The sequence below is a fragment of the Rana temporaria genome, chromosome 10 (assembly GCF_905171775.1).
Source record: "Rana temporaria chromosome 10, aRanTem1.1, whole genome shotgun sequence".
Classification (NCBI taxonomy): domain Eukaryota; kingdom Metazoa; phylum Chordata; class Amphibia; order Anura; family Ranidae; genus Rana; species Rana temporaria.
This window is the reverse complement of record NC_053498.1, coordinates 104,413,522-104,432,527: the sequence shown is the minus strand read 5'-3', so window position 1 is coordinate 104,432,527 and position 19,006 is coordinate 104,413,522.

The following is a 19,006-nucleotide window of genomic DNA, read 5'->3' as shown; positions in this document are numbered from 1 at the left end:
TCCTTGCAATTGCTGCAAATACACGAATCTTAGTGTTTACCCATTTGCAATCGCTGCAAAACACGTATCTCAGCATATACCCATTTTTGCAATTACTGTAAAATATGCAACTCAGTATATACTCCTTGCAATCGCTGCAAGTACATACCTCAGCATAACTCCTTGCAATCGCTGCAAGCACACTCAGTGGTGCTCATACAGCCCACTTCAATTTTTAGTGGTACTTAAAGCGGATGTCCACTGAAAAAAAAATATTAAAAGCCAGCACCTACAAATACTGCAGCTGCTGACTTTTAATATTAGGACACTAACCTGTCCTGGAGTCCAGCGCTGTCCGCAGCAGAGGACCAGCGATCGCTCATCACTCTGCTGCCCCCCCCCCCCCCACCATCCTCGGTGAGGGAACCTCGGTGAGCATATCCCTGGCAAGTGCAATGCCGCAGCCGATGCACTGTTCCGCTCATTCTTCCAGCAGGAACTCACTAACAATGGATTGAAGCCACACCTTGCCAATGCAACCTCATAAACAACTCACTGTCTAGCAACAAAGGCTTATGACATGGCCTGGAACACCTACCGTAGGTTCCTTGCCACTTGTCCCGGAACCACAGCAGATGACGTCACTCACGTCCTAGCCTTTATATCTTATTGCCACACACAGATGGCTCTCACTCATATTACTATCAGGCTGTACCTGTCTGGTATTCAGCATTTCATGTCCTTACAGGATCCCGGAAAGCCATCTGTCTTCACAGCCCATACAGTGAATGCCCTGCTGCTTGGAATACAGAGGCAGCAGCCTGCAACCAATGTCAAATGCTTACCTATCACAAGCGCTTTCTTTAGGGGCATGTCCGAAATCCTCTCACATTCTCCCTTTGGAGTCTTGCCCAGTCATCCAGGCGGCCATCTACCTTGCTTTTTACGGCTTCCTACGGCCTAGCGAGTTCACCTCTGATTGCACCAGCAGTCACATACTGTACAGACATCTCCTGACTCGCTTCCCAAGCCACTTTGTCCTTCATCTTACAGTCTCCAAAACGCAACAAACCAGACCTGGAGTGGATATCAACTTCTTTCGAACCAGCAACGCCTGGTGCCCAGCAATGATCTTTGACCATCTGTTCTTTCACCTACCCAGCTAGCCAGTCTCCAGCCTGTTACTGCCTTTTCCGGGTCAACCCCCTAAATGGCAGTCAGATTATTAAACATGTTGGGGTCCTACTGGTCAACTTAGGCTTAGACCCTGGGCGGTATTCTGGACATTCCTTTGGATCGACCTTTGGATATATTCCAAACACTCAAGATGGCCCTTGCCTTCTCCAAGGTCACTCAATGAGGTTAGAGGCAATAAAGATACTTCCCTACCTGGTTATTTTTGGCCCCTTTTCTTGCCATACCTACCAAACAACCAAAAGCCACACCTCAGGTCTATTTAGAATGCATTAAGTTGAAAAAACACAAACCTTTACAACCCCTTAAAGCAAATACAAAATATCTTTTAAATGTCAAATATTGAAAGAAAATAGTATCAAAAATCACATACATATATAAATAGCATTCTTCTATCAGTAAAAATGCAACGTAGAAAAAGGGTATTTATGGTCGTTACCCTCTGACCGAGAGAGATGTGGATCACATAAACACGCGACAAGACTTACAACATAAATAGACCTGAAGTGTGCCTTGGTGGTCTGGTCAGTATGCCAAGAAAAGGGGGCATACCCAAGGTAAGTAATGGGTAGTTAATTGAAGAAGGATATGCTGAGAAGTGCCCTGAAAAAGGGAAGGGCGGGAGGGTGTCGAATGTGATTGAATGCGCAGACTCACGGACATGAGGTGAGCTGGAAAGAGTCGGCCCAGTGACGTGTAGTACCGCACACTGAACCGACAAAGAGCATGTGTGAGTGGGCTGCTTAAATACCCTCCGGGCTCCTCCCATAAACTCAGGCCACCATACTGGCCTTCTTATTCTTTTCTTTCAATATTTGTCATTTTTAAGGATCTTTTGTATTTACTTAATTGAACTTAGTTGTCTTTGATACACCAGTGTCCTGTGAAAGCAGCTTCCCTTTGACTGGTATTCTAGTCACCTTTTTCTTTTTGTACTAATGACTTTGTGAGTGGCATATATCTACAGTGTAAACCAGTTTACCTCTTCATTAGCAGTAAAAACTAACAAGGGTTCTAATACTGCTCCACTGTATTGATGTCACTGGATATCGCATGAGATAAAATACTGCACAGTTTCATAAGATAAATACCACATGCTTTATTTTAGCAGCGTTTTTTTGTGAATGCCAAAAAACATTTTGAAAAATGCTATGAGGTAATTAACTGCAAATTTTAAAGAGGACAATACCGCTTTGTGAATGGAGCCTAGAGTCAGAATGCCAGTTCCAAGAAGTTACTTACAGACACATTTAGAGCTGTCATGGATGTAGAAGAGAAAATAAAGTATACAGCACAGGCTTCTGTATATCTAAAGAATTAGACAGAATTCTAATAAGGTGCATTGACTGACCTATGGATAGTATTAGTTAATTATTAAGTGCTTTTACTTGTTGCCTTGAATTGTTCTGTAAGTGGTTTTATCTAACACTATTAAATATGTATTTTTACTTTATCTTTATTGTAATATGTGAGTTTAGCATAACATTTAGTACTAACAGTGCAGTATATGTTTGAATTGAAACTGCGATGGCTCTCCCGTTGAGCAAGTAAAAGAAATTGTAATCATTAAGTGTAGTTAATTACAATATAATTCCTTACTAGCTCCAGGGGTTTTTACTTTAATATATATACCGTATATATCGATATATTCCTTGTAGTTTGCAAATACTTTCAAGTATTTTGTATGAATTAAATAGGCTCAGGGTGAGACCAAACTTTTTGTTTGTGTTGATGTAGCACTACCCCAACAAGAGCTGCTTATTAGATTCAATGGGTTTTCTCCCCCAACAGTGCCAGGCAGGGCCGATCCGCCCTATAGGCTCACTATGCAAGCCGCTTAGGGCCCCGCAAAGCTGCGAAGGGCCCCCCCCAAATTACAAGAGGCCCCGCCTGGTGAGAAGTCATTTTTGCCCCCTCACCCCGCTTCTCAACTCGCTGGCTGCATGGGAGAAGAGGTAAGAAGTCAGCACCCCCTGCTTCTCAATTTAATGTAAGATGTCATTTCCGACAGCAGAACACCCCCTACCCCCGCTTCTCAACTTTCTTTAATGTGACATGTCACTGTCGCAAGCGCCCCCCGCTTCTCATTTTTAATGTGCCATGTCATTTTGCTTAGGGCCCCAGGGAGGTCAGGATCGGCACTGGTGCCAGGTAACCAGGCACACAGCCTCAGCCTATTCACTCTGGTTTATTAAACAGTCTAGAGGTTTGTCGATTTATTTATTTTACTGGTTGTTGCAACAAGGAAGGGGATGCGGAGTGATGTGGGATACTCCAAAAACACTTGGACGCAATTTGGCAGAGGACAAATCAGCGTTTCACTCACAGCTGGGAACCGTGAGATAGATTGTAGAACAGGTACTGTATAGCTAGACTGGAACAGTGCATAGCAGTGATGGCAAACCTTGGCACCCCAGATGTTTTGGAACTACATTTTCCATAATGCTCAACTACACTGCAGAGTGCATGAGCTATATTGGAAATGTTCCAAAACATCTGGGGTGCCAAGGTTCGCCATCACTGGTCTATAGGTTCACTGCTGGAGTCTATGAAGTAGCTTGTAGGTGCAGCACAGAAAGTAGTCTCTACTGACAGAATCCTGGCACAGGTTTAGTCCAGAGAAAGACAATCTCCTCAGGGCTCCAGACAATTTAACAACAGACCAGCCACCAGGGGCATTGCTAGATCTACAAAAAGATCTGGGGCTAGAACACATAGCAGTGAACTAAAGAAAGTCATACGCTTGGGCGGGTCCCCAGAGCCCTCCTCAATACATCAGGGTCCCCAGAGAGCCCCCCTTACATCAGGGTCCCCAGAGAGCCCCCCTTACATCAGGGTCCCCAGAGAGCCTCTCCTTACATCTGGGTGCCCAGAGAGCCTCTCCTTACATCAGGATCCCCAGAGAGCCTTCCCTTATATCAGGGTCCCCAGAAAGCCCCCCCCCCCACTTCAGGGTCCCCAGAGAGCCGTCCCCTTACATCAGGGTCTATAGAGAACCTTCCCTTATATCAGGGTCCCCAGAAAGCCCCCCTTACATCAGGGTCCCCAGAGAGCAGCCCGACCTCCCCTTGCATAAGGGTCTTCAGAGCTGCTCCTCCTCTAGCATTAAATGTGTAGCGCCGTGCTCCCAATGAGTAGGCACTATGGCCCAGATTCTCAACCGAGATACGACGGCGTATCTCCAGATACGCCGTCGTATCTCTGCGTTGAGCCGTCGTATCTTTGCGACTGATTCTTAGAATCAGTTCCGCATAGATATCCATTAGATCCGACAGGCGTAAGTCTCTTACGCCGTCGGATCTAAACTGCATTTTTTTTTACCGCTAGGTGTCGCTTCCGTCGAATTCCGCGTTGAGTATGCAAATTAGCTAGATACGTGAATTTCCGAACGTACGCGCGGCCGACGCAGTAAAGTTACGATGTTTACATTAGGCTTTTCCCGGCGTATAGTTGCCCCTGCTATATGAGGCGCAGCCAATGTTAAGTATGGCGTTCCCGCGTCGAAATTTGAAAAAGTTACGTCGTTTGCGTAACTCGTCCGTGAATGGGGCTGGACGTAATTTACGTCCACGTCAAAACCAATACGTCCTTGCGGCGTATTAGGAGCAATGCACACTGGGAGATTTCCACGGACGGCGCATGCGTTGTTCGTGAAAAACGTCAATCACGTCGGGTCACAGTAGATTAACATAAAACACGTTTGAATTAGGCGGGCTTACGCCGGCCAATTTATGCTACGCCGCCGCAACTTACGGAGCAAGTGCTTTGAGAATACAGAACTTGCCCGTGTAAGTTGCGGCGGCAGAACGTAAATCAGATACGTTACGCCGCCGCCAAGATACGCCAGTCTACGAGAATCTGGCCCTATGTGTTTAGATTATAGTTGTCTGAGCGGTAGTTTGGCTCAGAAGGATTATGTTAAATTGACGGTTCTGTTTTAGTTCAGCTGGGTTGCATGATTTTCCCCTTGACGGTGGGTGTCGCTGTCACCACAGGTCAAGGTTGGAAAGGCAACAGGTTGGATGCATTGGGTAACGCTTTCCAGACGCAGCCCAGGGGGCATGGTCAACCTGCTGTGCATTCTGGGGGAGGGTACTTAAGGAACGGACACCGGTTTGGCGGGGTCTTCCGTCTTGACCTGATGGCCCTCCTGGCCTCAGGTGATGCGTGAACTGTCTTATGGTCTTGGAGCCGGCTGGCCCGAGGCTTCGTAACTGAGAGTAGGCCCGGAAGTTGCTGGGGCCTACTAGTCCAGGGAGGGTTCTTCACTGTCTTGCCTACGCCAAGGGAGCTGAACCACTGGGATTGATTTGAAGGACTTATCCTGTCAGTTTTACCTCACTGTGCTGCCGGATTGGCTGAAGGATTCTTGGCAATGTGAGTCGTGTACTCTATTGAAATTTCTACAAAGTGCATGAGTAGTCGCATGATCTTGTGGCAGAAGATCATGAGATGGCCCGACGAACTTATCAAGTCTGTGGCAGAGACTTTAGTGAGCTTCGCGCCAGTTGCTAGGCCGGTGAGAGTAGGCCTATCTGGTGGTTGCTGAAATCAAGCGTGGAACCAAATTAATCCTCTGGATCTAAGTTTGTACCCCGTTATTCGCAAAGCAAAAGGTACCTGAGTCTCCCCATCCCTCTACCCCTCTGTTGGAGAACTTTTGTTCAATAAAACCCTTAAAAGAGACTTCATGTTGGTGCAGACATTTCTTATGGATAACTCTTCAAGGAGAACCCCTGAGACGAGTATATGGAACAGTAAGGTAACGACAGGCCCAAATCTAAACCAGCAGCTCATTCGGGGGTAGTGCTACAAATATAAGCCTCCTAAAGTTTCTTACCTTCTTTAAATTCACAACATGTGAAGGGGAGGCGGAGCACTGGCAGCAGCCAGGTCTAAATGAGAAGGTTCCACACTGGGAGAGAGCAGAGTTAGACAAACTGTGGTTGGTTGATAGCAATCAACCACTAAGGAGACAGTGAGCCAGGAGGTGTGGCAGCAGCCAGCCCAGGACAGGACTGCAAGCTAGGAAAGTTCCGCTCTCTTCTGAATTCCGGGGGCAGAGTCACATGCTTGGTTGTTAGATACAGGGCTTTCCTAGCAGCCAACCACCGCTGCAATGTCAGTCAGTGGCGAGCAGGAACCGGGACTGCCGTGGTGGGAGTATGGCACCGCTGCACCCAGTAAGAGACTCTGGGATATGGGCACAAGATGATTCAGGGCTATAGCCCCAGAAGCCTCCCCCTAGTGACGCCACTACCAGCTACCAACTGGGCAAAACTCCCCTGGGATTGGCTAGGCCCAGCTCAATATTCAGGCTGGTCCTTTTATTTCTCCCTATCTAAGCTCCGGGAAACATCTTCTAGAGGCAGGGGGAAGCAGTTAAACTCCCAGCCTTTGAGGCACTGAACAGACCAGACTGAACAATTACTGCTCCCTTGATCACAGCAAAAGCCAAAACTAAATTTACCTAGCAATCTAACTAGGAGGTTGCTACATCTGCATATCTGTAAATTGTAGTTAAGCCAACATCAAAGCTATTAAATACAAAAGAGTTCATATTTGAAAGCAAAATATTAAAGTGGTTTTAAAGCCTTACAATTTTTTACCTTATTGCATTTTATACATTGAGGTAAAAAAACCTTCTCTGATGAGGACTCCCAGTTCTCCCAAATACTTACCTGATCCCAAGAGCAGCATCTCCTTCCTCGCAGGGCAGATTGATAGCAGCAAGAGCCATTTGCTCCTGCTGCTGTCGATCAAATTCTTGACAAGGGACCAGGAGGCAGGACCAAGTTAGAGCTGCTCGGGATCAAGCCTGCACGAGTGCCCCCATAGAAAGTGTTTTTTCTATGGTGATCATTAGCCGAAGAAGAGGAGCCACCGGCAGGGGACCCCAGAATAAGAGGATCAGAGGCTGCTCTGTGAAAAACGATCGCACAGAGCAATTAAGTATAACAAGTTTATTATTTTAATTTAAAAAAAGTAATGCTTTACCATCACTTTAAGATGTCATTACAAGCAAACTAACCTTCTTATATGGTAAATAAGTGATAAAATAGACAACTTGGAAGCCCTAAATATTGAAATCATGTCTCTTGATCAAGGTTGCAAATGAATGTTCTTGTTGTCCATATCAACTAAGCAGATTTTCGTTTTCTATATTCATTGTGGTATGGGAGAACAAGGGAGACAGTAATTGATAACCATATGCAACCAAATTTGTTTTTCCTGTAGACACCATTAAAACCATATACTGTACCAAAATGTTGTTCAACTGTATATGTCTTCTTGGTGTACATAACAAAAAAGATACAAAAAAGTAGAAAAAAAGTAAAAAAAAACACAAAGCTAAAACAGTTTCAGACTGTGTGCTGTAATTGAACTTGGAAGGTTAGCACGTTTCTAAAGTGATGCATTTGCTTGGATGACTTTACATTTGATAGTCACTTGTGCTCTGATGCAGAAGCAGGAAGCCCTTTTATTTTTACCGCTGGCACAAGGAAGGAAGGTGACAGCGTCTTCTATCAGAAAATTGAGTAACTTTATTGATTTTGCCCTCAGGGGATATTTTCTAAAATGCCTCTGTCTTTTGAAAGGACAGCCACTGGTTCGGCCTGATTGCCTGGCAGACAGAAATTCAATGAGACTTGTCACAAAGCTCATTCTTCTCTGTCTGTGGGCTTCTACAGCTGTGAAACACATTCACTAATATGTAAAATGTAATACGTTAGTGCGGAGAGAGTAGAGATGTTTTCTCTTATGAAGGGTGAATACCCGGTTACAAACTTCTAAAGTACACATGTCAATTGTTATAAATTGTAGTGCATAACGTTCAACTCCGTTGTTACTATATCTTTAAAGAGACACTATCACCTTGCCCATTTACCAAAATCTACCTATTTTTGGGGAAATTTAAACTCTTTATTTCAAGTAGTAGTAAACCACACTTTTTTTTTTTGCATCGCATACTAGCACATTATGAAACACTTACCTTAGAATGAAGCCTTACAGCGGAGCGCTGTCACCGCTTCCATCTTCCCCTGGTCTTCCTTCCGGGTTTGCTTCCTCTGACCAAGGCTAAACTCAGCCAACGGCAACTGAGCAGCCTGACAGGTCGTGATGCCGCTGCAGGGTATCCAGCTCTACAGCGTTCCTGCTTTAGGTCCGACAACAGCCGGGCTCGGCCTCCAACTTGCAACGGAGCACCGAAGCAGCCACACTGCTAGTGAGCCTGCTAGACATTTCCTAAGGTAAGCCAGCCGCCTTCCCGTCCTTCCCTCAGGGGGAGCAGTGGCGTTGGTGGTAGTGCGAGTGAAGAGTGGTTTGTTCGCCGCCTCCCCCCCAAAATATTGAGCACCAGCCACCACTGGTAAGCCTTATTATAGGCATACCTGTAGGTACAAATAAAAAAACAGGGTTTACTCCCACTTTAAAATGTTACTAAACCCACAACAATAAAATCAGTTTGTATATGCAGTAAATCATGCTTCCTATACTCACTGTGAAACCTACGGGGTTAATCCTCTGCATTGTGTAAAAAGGCTGTTTGATCCGGTCTTCTCTGATCCCCCTTCTTCCACATTCCCCAATCCATCTCCTGATAGTACCTAGCCCTGGGGTCAAGCTGTATATGCTCAGTTTGCTGTGTATTGCTATACAGTTTTTGTTTTTGTTTTCTTGGCAGAGTGCATGTGATTAGCACGGGATCATTCCCGATCCCAACCACCCTGGGGCCCTAAGCAAAATGACATGTGACATTAAAAGTTGAGAGGCGGGGGGGCTTGCCTAAAATGACATGTCACATTAAAGAGAAGTGGGGGGGGGGGGGCGCTGCCGATATGTCACATTAAAGTTGTTAAAGTTGAGAAGGGGGAGGAGGGGGGTGTTCTGCTGTCGGAAATTACATCTTACATTAAAGTGAGAAGCGGGGGGGGGTGCTGACTTCTTACCTCTTCTCCCATGCAGCCAGAAGCCAGTTGAGAAGCGGGGGTGAGGGGCCGGAAATGACTTCTCACCAGGCGGGCCTCTAGTAATTTGGGGGGCCCTTCGCATCTTTGCGGGGCCCTAAGCGGCTTGCGTAGTGAGCTTATAGGGTGGATCGGCCCTGGTCCAGACAGAGGGTCCTGCAGCCTCATAAGACAATCAGGGGAAAATGAAAACTCCTCCCACAAGCTTTAATCAGACACTGATAGGAGTCACAAGACTGCTCTAACTGCTGATGAGAAAAGGTATTTAGCAGTTTGTATTTACTAAAACTATTGCGTTTGCATTTTATGTGTACTGTGGGGGACCAGATATAGTGCATGCAAGGTCCTGGGTTTAGTAACCTTTAAGTTGGCCATAACATCTGAGGATTTTATGGCTCACAAATCTTCTCTAGCATCAGCAGACAGACACACCAGCAGGAATGGACTGGCCATTGGGACTACAGGGAGTTTCCCGGTGGGCCGATGGCTCAGTGGGCCGGCTTCAGTGACAGTGGACCGTCGCCCTCCTCCGCTTCTCTGTCTCTCCCTTCCCGCAGCGCTCACCTCCTCTCCCTCCCCGCAGCGCTCACCTGGGGGGAACAAAGAAGCAGGGGGAGGACCAGAGGAGCAGGGGGGACGACAGAGGAGAATTGGGGAGGGGACAGACAGCTGACTCAACAGCTATGGCCTGGCAGTTTCTTACTTCTGCCTAATCTTGTCCCATAAGGGGGGGCACCAAACTTTTTCTTTGCCCCGGGTGAAATAATGTCTAGCTTCCCCACTGGTACTGCCTATAAGAGTACCAGTACCAGCCATTCTACTCTAATAAACTAAAACGGCTAGTGGCTAGTGAAGAGGAGAGGGGGCTTGGGTGGCCAGGGGGGTGCAGTAGTTGTCCGGGCCGCCGTGGGAGAGACCTGTCAAAGTGGGCCAGTCTGGATGAAGTCCAGGGCCAAATTTTTGTCCCAGTCCAGCCCTGGACACCAGTGGCATATGGTTATGCATGTCTACAGCATTTAGTCCACAAATAAAGATGCACACCTCCTTTTAGTTCCTAATGACTATATCACACCCCTGAGATTCCCTCTCGGATTCCTATCACGTCATTATATAAAAAAAAGTGATCTACGAAGAGGTCTTCGATGCCAGTATGAAAATAACTATTTTTACACTGGCATTAAAGGCCTTGTGTGAATATCTGGATATTATTGCCTACTGCCGGGAGCTATTCAAAAAAAAAGTTTGGTTCTGCAATATGAAACCTGCAGAAAAAGCAGCAAGTTTAAATACAGTAATGCACTTATGACTTAATAGACAGTAAAGGATGAGGGAGGTGAAACTTGGTTCCAGGCAGGTTTTATAGAGTGTTACAAACATTAAAATAAAACATGACATTTACTGGTTGGCATTATGAGCTCATTTCCTCCTTCTTCCTACACTGAGATCTTTCAGTTTCTGAGATGAAAGATGATCATTAATCTACTCAGGGATACTGTAAGTGAACTTTTTTTTTAGCTTTATCCCAAAAAAGTACCATTTGGGCAAATTGCCTCCTATACTGGATCCAATTTTTTTTAAATGGTGTAAATATTAAGATATATGTAAACCCAATCATTAAAATGTCATATGTTTAAAGTTTGTCAGAGACTAAGGCCCCTTTCACATTGGGCAGTGGAGGTGCGGTGACTGTATAGCAGCGCTATTTTTAAAGGGCCGCTATACCGTCGTATTTACCGCGATATTCGGGTGCTAGCGGTGCGGTTTTAACCCCCGCTAGCGGCCAAAAAAGGGTCAATACCGCCCGCAATGCGCCTCTACAGAGTTATTACCGCGGTTTCCCATTGATTTCAATGGGAAGGCGCGGTATAGGAGCAGTAAACACCCCGCTCCTATACCGCTCCAAAGATGCGGCTAGCAGGACTTTTGGAGCGGTCCAGCTAGCGCACCGCTTCAGTGTGAAAGCCTTTAGGCTTTAGGCTTTCACATTGAAGCCTGCAGGGCATGATTTTTTCATGCGGTATAGCAGCGCTATACCTCACTTCCTGTTCTTCTGTCTGTAACTCCACACCATATCAACGCCCCTGCACGATATATATGCTTGGAGCTGCGGGAGGTCTCCACTATCTCCACACCCGGAGCTGATGAAGTTCCGCCCATGGGACATACCGTACGAGGGGGAAGAGTTACGTGCTGACGTCACCCGCGATCACCACTTCCTTCCTATGCTGCACACGCTTGTTAGCGTCATCTGTCTGCTTACCTGCACTCGGTTGTGAGTGCGATAACATGTGAGTGTTTTTTAATGTTTTAATAAACACCCCTTTGTTGCAACTGAGAGCATTAGATCTCTCCCTTTTCTTTTATATGTCCGCACATGCAAGGAGCTGTGTGTTAGTGGGCGTCCTGACTCTCCTGACATTTAAAAGCAAAATCAAAGGATGAGGTAAGTGAAGGAGGACTGCACTAAGGTAAAGGAAGCTACCTGTATTTAGGAAAAAAAATGTACCTTTACAACCCCTTTAACCTACACCATCCTCTGCTCTACTGACAAAGTCCACTGTCCTACTGACACTGTCCACTGCTCTACTGACTGACACCATCCAATGTCCTACTAACACCAACCTCCGCCCTACTGCTCTGCCGACACCATCCACTGTTCCACTGGCAAAGTCCATGTTTTAATACATTTTAAAATGTTTGTGTAGCGCTACCCCCGCAGGAGCTGCTGGATAGAACAGGGATGGCGTGTTACCTTCTGTGATGCGTCTAGGGGTATGATAATGATGATGAGCAATGACGGAATGTCCAAACAGCAAGGTGTCTTTTTCTGTGCCTTTATTCTTGCCCAACATGGAAAACAATGAACTTGAGGTAGATAGAATAAAAGGAGAAAGTTGCTGACTCAGGCTTGGATAATACAGAAGCAATCCTGCTTCAAACAACACTTTACTTACGTCGCCCCCCTCACTCGAGGGGGTATAGTGTACCTGTACAGGCCTCTCACACCGACCTGGCAGCCAGGGTATCACTCGGAGCACTGGAAGAAGAACAAGTCTCTGGCACAGACCTGGTGTAAATGAATATCGGGAAAGAACCTCTGCCACAGGCCCTTTCCCCGTACGTAGGATTATAAGGTGAATCTTCTCCAGTAAATTTAGTGCCTGAATCTCCCTCAGGTAGTCTTCTTGCTTTTGGGTCACCGACTGACAAGTTGCCACATCCAACTTCTCAGTGTCTGGTAACCCCGATCCCAATGGATTGTCTAGGCCTTATTGGATCGCCTGCCTCCGGGCTCACCTCAGACTGACTCCCCACCGAACAGCACAACTCGCTTGGGATCTTCCTCACAGAAATTGGGGACCCAGTCGATCACTGGGGCCCCTTTACAGCTTCAGTTGCTCCAGGCCAACATGACCCAGAACTGAGAACACAGCGTAGCACGTGCAACCCGACCTGGTAGGCCATACCGCCGGGGCCCGTGATGTGCGCACACCCTGAAGGTGGGTGCCGCACCTGGAACAAGCACCAGAAGACGAACGCCACAAAATGGCGTCCGCTCAAGAAGTACCCTCCCCCAGCATGCCCCGCGAGGGAAAACCCCTCCTGATTGGCTGCTGGCAAGAGGCGCTTCGGACTGAACTCCACTGCTGCCACATGTTGCCTAGAGATGGAAAGGTGTCTCTGGAACACAGAATGAACTGGCAGCCTTTTGCAGTTTACTTAGAGTTGCCATCTATCCAGGATTCACCTGGACAGTCCGGGTTTTGAATCATGTGTCCAGGTTTCAGTCCACCTATTACTTTTAGATTGTAAGCTCTAATGAGCAGGGCCCTCTGATTCCCCTTGTACCAAATTGTAATGTAACTGTAATTTATGCCTTAATTTTGTAAAGCGCTGTGCAAACTGTTGGCGCTATATAAATCCTGTATAATAATTACTCAGAGCTTGACAGGAGGGTGAGGGGGCACTATGTGTGCCGCATTACTATTCTCTTTGGAGTGGCCAAAAGTGTCCCAGGTCCTATAGTATATACTGAAAAAATACATTTGCTGTGTACCGCTAAAGTGTTCGGGTTTGGCTTGAAGAAAAAGTGTCAACCCTAAGTTCAATGCAGTTAAGAACGAGGGAAACAAGAAGCAGCACTAGGTACCAGTCAGTTGTGCTGCAGTGCTCATGTGCTCAGCAGACACTTATTCTGCATTAAATGAGCTGGTAAAATCAGAGAATCATATTGTTGCCAAGAGAGAACTGTCAGGCGACTAGCATTTTCAGGTCAATATTGGTAGCAAGGCTGTCCGCTCCATAGGGCAAGGGGGGGCAATTGACCCCCCCTGGAAAATCGAGAAGGTGTTGAAGAGTGAAGACACCCCTCCGCGACTGAAGCAGTGACAGCGCCACGGTGACAGGCAGGTTAGAACAGGGAGAGAGAGGCGAGCTGCTGACCGTGGCAATGCAAGATGGGGCGGGGGTGGTCTGGTGCGAGGTGACACCACTGCACCTGAACAACCATCACCTTCTCTCCCGGCCACGGGCTCTCTGAGCGGATCCCGGGCCGGATGTCACACAGGCACAGCGAGCAGAGTAAAGCTGCACCCCTCCAGTGTTTATGTGTACACAAGGGAGGGAACCTGCTGTGCCGCGCTGTTGGCTGATCTGAGGTACTGAATGGGATGGGGGAGGGAGGTCCATCTATGCTGAAGTGGGGGTTTTGTGCTGAATGGGGGGGGGGTCCATCTGTGCTGAAGGGGGGGTCTGTACTGATGGGGGGGTATGTGCTGAAGGGGAGGTCCATCTGTGCTGAAGGGGGGGGTCTGTGCTGAATGGAGGGGTCTGTGCGGAATGGGGGGGTCTGTGCTGAATAGAGGGGTCTGTGCAGAATGGGAGGTCTGTGCAGAGTGGGGGGTACATCTGTGCTAAAGGGGGGGTCTGTGCTGAATGGGGGGTCCATCTGTGCTGAAGGAGGGGGGTCTGTACATTCTCTAGCCTATATTTATATGGGCATGGAGGGAAGCTGAATTATCTCAAGAGCTATTTCACACTGCCAGCTGGCCGCGTTATTGGTAAGCGGCGCTTTACCATAGTTTTAGCTGCGCTATTCGGTCGCTAGCGTGGGGTTAAAAGCGTTTGAAGAAAGGGTTAAATGCGACTGTGTATCGCCGCTGCCAAAGCGCACCCCCCCCCCCCCCTGCAAAAATTTCAGCGGATGCCCATGATTGGTAGCTCCATATAATCTTTAGTTCAGATAAAAGACATACAGAGCTACAGAACAGTCATACACTCATATATACACACACATGTAGTACACTTACAATGTCATATTGCAAGATCTCAAAGAATAGGAATCTCAAAGTGTGTTTCTTTTCATTATGGACGTTCTGTACCTCTCTGACCATCTGTTCTATGCTCCAAGTGCTGTGAGTAATGTACAGGAGACATGTACATTTCTTTGATGTATGTAAGGGCTTGTATGGATTGAATGCTTCACTTCTTCACTGATGAAGCAATTAAACATACAGTGCTAGTTAAGATGAGGGATCATGAGAACCATCTCATCTATCTCCTGCACACTGCTCACGCTTGGCAAGTCCGACATCCCAATAAGACATTAATCTGCTGGCTCACCTCACCCTTTTCTAACCTCACTAGGCTTTACAAATCACCATATCAAATGCGTCTGATACATTTCTCCTAATTCCCTGATGGCTGAAGACTGGGAATCCTGCTGACCTTTACTAAAGAGGGAAAAATACTTAAATTGTATAGCAATCAAGATGATTACACTCTAGGCCAATCATGAGCGCACACTGACCTCACCTGAATCGAAAGGAGGAAGAATTACACTATTATTCCAATTTTTTGGGGGCCTTTCTGCATTATTGGAGAATGGAAAAGAATACACGGTTGATTTTGTGAGGAAATTACACTGTACTGACAATTTATTCCATGTAATTTTGGATAATATGGAAGCCTGCTGAGTTTATTTGAATGGACAGTATGAATGGGTTCATTTAGAATAAATGTTTTTTAGGTCGCTGAGTGATTTATAATTCACCGGTATATATTATTGCCTAATCAGGCAATATTTTATTGGGCCACGTATTAATTAAGAGCACCGTCTCACTTGTAGCTTATGGCCACAGTCCAAGAAAGAATGGAGACATTAAAAGGGAAGCAGGATGGACTCTGGTTGTGAAGAAAGAGGGGCCCGGGGCCGAATGGCAGCTAATCCCAGGCCTGGCAAAATAAGGAGGAGACAAAACTCAAAGTTTAAAAAGGGTGGACGGTTGAGAGGAGAAAGGAAAAGGGGCCAGCCAGTGTCATCTTAAGAGCATTATAGGCCCCCGGGCAATACAGTGCACTGGGGCCCTGTCTACACAATTACGCACGAGAATTACTGACAAAAATCATAACATTTACTGGCAGAACCACATTTTTTACTGCCACTGCAAAAAAAGTACCTAAAATTACAGTTTTCAGTGCCCAACAATGCAAATGTCAGTATTTAAACTTTAAACATATAGCTAGTGCTATTAGCAATGTGTTTAAGTTAAACAAAAGTAAAAAAAATAAAATGTCTTCATTGACATGAAGGTCAGGTTACTATAACCTAGCCAGCACAGAGTTTCCTCTTACATCAGAGTCTGCAGGATTCCCCCTTACAGTGAAAGGGAACTCTTATGTAAAGGGGAATGTTGCAGATCATGATCTAAGGGGGGAACTCTGATGTGGAGGGGGGCTCTGGTGACCAGAGATCACCTTATATCAGAGTCCACTGCTTTTTCTTTCCCACTTACATCAGGGTCCGCAGACTGAGTTCCCCCTTGCATTGTAAGGGGGAATCCTGCAGACTCTGATGTAAAGGGGAACTCTGATGTGGGGGGCACTCTGGTGACCAGAGACCACCTTCCGTAGAGTAAATACACTAAGGTAAGGGGGGTCACTAATATAGGAGGAGGAACCTTTATATCAGTGCCCCCTTACATTTTTGCATTCACTCCCCCCTTACATCAGCAATTCTCCACACTCGTGGAGGACCAGATCTTCTCTGTGATTTCCGCGAACTGGGCATGGGAAGTTCTAACCCGTCATTCTCCACAATTTTTTACTGGGGTTGCTGGGCAGCCGGTGGGGCCCCCAGGCAAGCGGGGCCCCCGGGCAACTGCCCAGCGTGCCCAATGGAAAAGATGGCCCTGGGGCCAGCTATGGAACATTGGGAGAGGGGGTAGATCTGCAGGTGATCAAACCTGGGTGAGGGAGGGAGAGTGTCAGAAAAAGAAGAGTCAGATGAAAGTTGACTATGGCCCTATGAAAAGTGAAAGCTGATGATGGCCAGAGAAGCAGAGGGGAGGATGGAGGCAGAACGAACGTAGGCTAAACTTAGAGGCAGATTGGGGACTGATTGTTGCTAGGGGTGGAGAAAAAAGAGGAACAGCATCCCATCATGTACTATTGGTACTTTCGTTCAAAACCTACCTGTAACTCTAACTTAAAGCGGAGTTCCGCCTAAAAAATTCAGCAGCTACAAATACTGCAGCTGTGGACTTTTAAAATAAGGACACTTACCTGTCCAGGGCGCCCGCAATGTCCTCACCTGAGGCCGACCCGTCCCTCGGCTCTGGGTGGAGGCGCTATGCGGCTTCACAGCCTGGTTTCCTACTGTGCATGCGCGAGTCACGCTGCACATTCTTAATGAGTCCCTGCTGTCTTCTGGGACCTGTGTGTCTCCCATTTATGAGCATAAATGTGGTGTTTAGGAGAGTCCTTCCGGTCTGATATGGATTTTGAGGGGTACCCCACACCAAAATGTATTTTAAAAAATCCATACCAGACCCTATCTGTGCATGCAACCCGGCAAGTCAGGAAAGGGTCAGGAAAGGGAGGGGACGATCAAGCCTCCCCCGAATCATACCAGGCCACATGGCCTCTACATGGGAGGGTGCTTTTTGGGGCAGGCGTACCCCCCAAGGCACCTTGTTCCTATATTGATTGACAAGGGCCTCTTCCCCACAACCCTGGCTGGTGGTTGTGACGGTCTGTGGGTGAGGGGCTTATTAGAATCTGGAAGCCCCCTTCAACAAGGGGCCCCCAGATCCCACCTCCCATGTGAATGAGTAGGGATATATAGTACATAATACCCCTACTCATTCACCGAAAAAAAAAGTGTAGTGTGAAAAATTGCAATAGGCATTTTTTTTAATTCCTTGAGCTAAAAAACAAAAATAAAAAACAATGTTCCCCAATGTAGATCTATCATCAATCATAATGTCCGCCGCCACCGCTGACCCGAAAAAGAAGGGAAAAAACGCTTACTCCCACTGAAGGTTTTTGCTGTCTGACAGCTCTGCCATCTGACAATTCTTAAATATATAAGAGGCGAGGTTGCCCGCTGATGTAATTGGGTGGCCCCGCCCCCTTGTTACATCATTGGCCCAGCATGCCTCTGTCATTTTTTACACTACACTTTTTTGGGGTGAAAGAGTAGGGGTACCCCCTACTCACCCCATAGACTCTACTAAAAAAAAAAATATTTGGGGGTTCTAAATAATTTTCTAGCATAAAAAAAGGAGATTTTTCACATGTAGGAGCAAAGTGTCAGAATTGGCCTGGGAACGAAGTGGTTAAATATCTGGAAAAAAAAAGAAAAAAGCCTGAAGAAGGAAAACTAATTCGGTCACTACATCTAAGGACTGGTAAGCTGCAATGCTAAACCTTATTGCTTTTGCTTTAGCTATGCTTCAATTAAAAAACAAACTGCAGTTGGCCGTGCTTCGGTAACTGTCAGGTGTGCACATACCCAGTGACAGTAGTGACAAGCCATGCACTAGAGAAGGAACAGAAAAATGGCAATAAAAACTTGCAAGTTAAAAATAATGATAATAAGCACATGTCAGACAGAACAGGTGAAAGTAGGAACCCATCAAAAAGAAAAAAAAAATGCAATTGTTGCTAGGATATCTATATTGTGTTGATGCTACACAAATATTTCAGAAAATTACCTGAAGATAAAATAGCACATTAGAAATACATGAATTCAAGTAAATGTTTCACATGATCACGGTTGAACTATGGAGAGACTCTTGAGTGGTTCTTCCGCCACCCACATTCCCCTTCTCAAACTCAACAGAACGTATAGCTGCAAAACAACATAAATAAGCTATGCATTAGCTCTTTGAGGGCTTGTAAAAAGGTAAGTATGTGATATAATGCACCATGTTTCGAAGAATGCCTTTACCATTCTGGATAATTACATGTACGCTGGGAATTCTGAGCCACCCAAGCAAGCAGCATTAGTGATTTTATAACAAAGCGCTTTCTTCAAGCCTTCAAATGAGACATTTAAGTTAGGCGTGCTGTTCTCAGGAGCACACATGGGGGTCTGTCAAGAAAGCAGCCGTCTTGTGTCACTTTAATGTGAACAGCAAGACTGTTTGATGTACCAGCCAATGTTAAATAGTATGTAAAGGCAAAGACAGGGTGACATATGGTAGATATGAAAGAGAGACAAATAGACAGAAAGATAGATAGATAGATAGATAGATAGATAGATAGATAGATAGATAGATAGATAGATAGATAGATAGATAGATAGGGCCAGATTCTCAAAGAGATACGACGGTGTATCTCCTGATACACCGTCGTATCTCTGAGTTAGGCCGGTCGTACCTATGCGACTGATTCATAGAATCAGTTACACATAGATATGCCTAAGATCCGACAGGTGTAACTGCGTTACACCGTCGGATCTTAACTGCAATTTAAAAATGGCCGTTACACCGTCGGATCTTAACTGCAATTTAAAAATGGCCGCTGGGGGCGTTCTCGCTGATTTACACCGAGAATATGTAAATCAGCGAGATACGCCA